Here is a 3,736-nt window from a genome sequence, read left to right on the forward strand (position 1 = left end):
CCTGGTGGCTCAGTGGTCAAGAATCTTTCTGCCAATGCAGGAAGCATAGGTTCGATCTCTGGGTTGAGAAGATACCCTGGAGAAGGAAGTGGCAACCCAGTCCAGTTTTCTTGCCATGGAAATCCCATGGACAGAGGAGCTTGGCTAGATACAGTCCATGGGGTTTCAAAGAGTTGGATGTGACTTTATATGCATATACACACAGAGCGATGTAAAGAGATCTCAGTGTAACATTGACAGTGGTATTATGGGTAATTTTATTTATACCATATCCATTTTCCAAATTAGAATGTATTACACTTATAGTCGATCCTGGATGTTCATTGGAGGGACTGATGCTAAAGCTGAAACTGCAATACTTTGGCCACCTCATGTGACGAGTTGACTCACCGGAAAAGACTCTGATGCTGGGAAAGGTTGGGGGCGGGAGGAGAAGGGGACGACGGAGAATGAGATGGCTGGATGGCATCACCGACTCTGTGGACATGAGTTTGAGTGTACTCCGGGAATTGGTGATGGACAGGGAGGCCTGGCGTGCTGTGTGTGATTCATGGGGTCGCGGAGAGTCGGACACGACTGAGCGACTGAACTGAACTGAACTGAACACTTATAGTCAAAAAAGTTATTTTCTAGTGTGTTAACCATGGCGAGTAAGTCTTCAAACAGCAAGTAAAAATAGCATCCTACCTGAACTTGAGACTTGGAATTCTCAAAGACCTATAAATACTTAGGGCTCCATGATCCAGACATGGAGTGAGATAGCTGCTTTGGCTTTCTGAGTGTTTGAGTAATTGCTCTGAAGAGAATAAATAGGAGAGGAAAACACTTGAACAACCTTTCACCACTAACCTCCTCTGGAATTTCTAAATAAAGCTTGGAGGGAGGGAAGGTGACATGAAGAGCCTGCACACCATCACTCCACACTCATAGGGCTTGGGGAAGGACTCAATCAGAATTGCTTGGCCACACTGAAGTGAAATATTGAGATTTAAGCATCAGGGTACCGTGATGATTTCAACAGCTATCCAGGAAACCACAGGTAGGTGCCTTATGCAAATTTTGACTTTATGCCTCAAGAATCATTTGTTCACTCTTTTCCAGGCTGGCATAATTTGCTACTATGGAGTCTGATAATACTTAAGCAGATAAAGAAGGATTTAAGGAAATCCTGGGAAAGGAGAAATCTGCATTTTATTAAATTATTGTGTTTGAGCAACTGAATTTACTAATTCATTTGATTTCCTCAGAAATTTTCAACCAAATAGCTCTACAATTGTGTCTACATCTTTGATATAAGAAAGTTATTCTGCTATACATCTCTTCCAGTTTCACCCTTGCTAAGCAAACTCTGTTTTCTGCCCTCCTTCCAGCCATGCAAAGGAGACATGGTGCTACTAGGATTTATCTGAATAACAGTAGTCCTAATTTTTCAAGCTCTCCAAACAAGTAAAGGAACTTCTGGAGTCTTAAGAGTTTTTATAGCTTTATCAGGAAAAGAATGGAGAAAAATGACTAATGGTAACAGAAACTCTAGAGGACTATATCTTTCTTTTTCCTGTTTCCTTTTGAAGAAATATATCTTCAGGATCTTCCCTGTAGCTCAGACAGTAAAGAATCTGCTTGCAATGCAGGAGACCCAGGTTTGATCCCTGGGTCAGGAAGATCCTTTGGAGAAGGGAATGGCAATCCACTCCAGGATTCTTGCCTGAAGAATCCCATGGACAGAGGAATCTGGTGAGCTACAGTCCGTGGGGTTGCAAAGAATCAGACACAACTGAGCAATGACACTACTAATATCACTACCTTCAGGATCTAAGGATAATGATAGCATAAACCAACATATTTCTTTTTAGTCAATAAACAACAACATTAATGATATGCCTAGGGGAATAAGAACCTAAGTTTTCTTTCCACAGTAGTCCCATCGTTTCCAGAATTAGGGTGCCTGTTTTTCAGGCTGATCAAAGCTGGGGAACAAATCGCTGTTTGATGTGTCTGGCACATTTTTAATGGTACCTTTGTAAAAACAACTGATAAGTAATATTTGTTGAGAATTTATGGCATGTCTATCCAGGATTAAGGATCTGCACTGTAGCTTGGAGGGTAAAGAATCTGCTTGCATTGCAGGAGACCCGGGTTCGATCCCTGGCTTGGGAAGATCCCCTGGAGGATCCACTCCAGTATTCATGCCTGGAGAATCCCATAGACAGAGGAAACTGGCAGGCCATAGTCCACTGGGTCGTAAAGAGTTGGACATGACTGAGTGACTAACATTACTACTACTATCCTGGACTGAGTGCTTTCCATGAATTATTTTATTTAATATTCACATTAATCCAGCTAAGTACTTTTATCTGGCCAATAGAAAAACTGAACTGGATTACTTAAGTGTTTCCCTAAATTCAGTAATTGGTAGAGCTGTGGTTGACTATGGTTGGTCTGATTCTAGAATTGGCACTGTTACTCTCTATACTGTGTTACTGTTAATTCATGCATGTGAAATAGACAACTACAGGCTTAGACATCTTTGAAAGACAGATTGAAAGTAACCTTAAAAAAGAAATTTGTCTTAGGTACTCAGTGTGTTATGGGAAGGATGAAGGGCTGATAACACTGTTCAGATAAGTTTTTGTTGTGTGTTTTGTGAAGAGAAAAGAATCCCAGATTCAGTTCAGTTCAGTTCGGTTCAGTCGCTCAGTCGTGTCCGACTCTCCGCGACCCCATGAATCACAGCACGCCAGGCCTCCCTGTCCATCACCAACTCCCGGAGTTCACTCAAACTCATGTCCACAGAGTCGGTGATGCCATCCAGCCAAATATCCAAGATTATTCACTGGACACTTAACTTCCTTCTGTTGACATTAAAAGAAACTTATATACAGGGTTAAGGTTACCATCTTTCTAAATTCCATATATAGAAAGATGGTAACCTTAACCTTGTATACGAGACTGCAAAAGAGACATAGGTATATAGAACAGTCTTTGGGACTCTGTGGGAGAGGGTGAAGGTGGGATGATTGGGGAGAACGGCATTGTAGCATGTATATTATCATATGTGACCAGTCCAGGTTCGACGCATGATACAGGATGCTTGGGGCTGGTGCACAGGGATGACCTGGAGGGAGGATATGGGGAAGAGGGAGGTGGGAGGGGGTTTCAAGAAAGGGAACACATGTACACCCGGGGCGGATTCGTGTCAATGTATGGCAAAACCAACCAATATATTAATGTAAGGTAATTTGCCTCCAATAAAATAAATTTTAAAAAAATAAAAGAAAAGAAACTTATGAGTTACTGTGTTGAAATGTCATCTGTCATCATGAGTGAATTCCTTGAGTGCGTGTTTGACTGTTATGCATATTCGTACTTTTTGAATTTGGAAACTTTGAAAGAAAGAGATTAAAAGTCAGCAAGAAAGCAAATGTAAAAGAAAAAAGAACAATTTTGAAAGGCAAAATAAGTACTTTATAGTGTTCTGTACTAGTGAGAGGAAGAATTAAAGCTGCCCAAAGAGACCTGGCCTGACACCAAATTGGTGCCATTGCACCAAACAAGCAAAAAAGGCAATAAGATACAGATGGTAAAGAAAACCTAATTAATAAGCATTCAGTGGAAACTGATTGCTTTGGAAAAGAGAATCTTAGCCCCAACTTTTGAGTAGTAAGCCAAATAATGACCCCCCCCCCACCTCTCAAAAAAAGAGTTTATGTTCTAATCTTTGGAACCTATGAATATG

At 41.1% G+C, this 3,736-nt stretch overlaps 1 long non-coding RNA gene across 1 annotated transcript; it reads left to right on the forward strand.

The window, feature by feature from the left end:
* The first annotated feature begins 914 nt into the window (after positions 1–914).
* Positions 915–2,661, forward strand: LOC129541177 (uncharacterized). Its single transcript, XR_008682779.2, has 3 exons — positions 915–1,039; positions 1,572–1,734; positions 2,128–2,661. It is a non-coding gene; the product is annotated as an uncharacterized LOC129541177 (long non-coding RNA).
* The last annotated feature ends 1,075 nt before the right edge of the window (positions 2,662–3,736 follow it).

This window comes from Moschus berezovskii, chromosome 4, assembly GCF_049115385.1.
Source record: "Moschus berezovskii isolate FMDL1 chromosome 4, NW_MosBer_1.0, whole genome shotgun sequence".
Lineage (NCBI taxonomy): Eukaryota > Metazoa > Chordata > Mammalia > Artiodactyla > Moschidae > Moschus > Moschus berezovskii.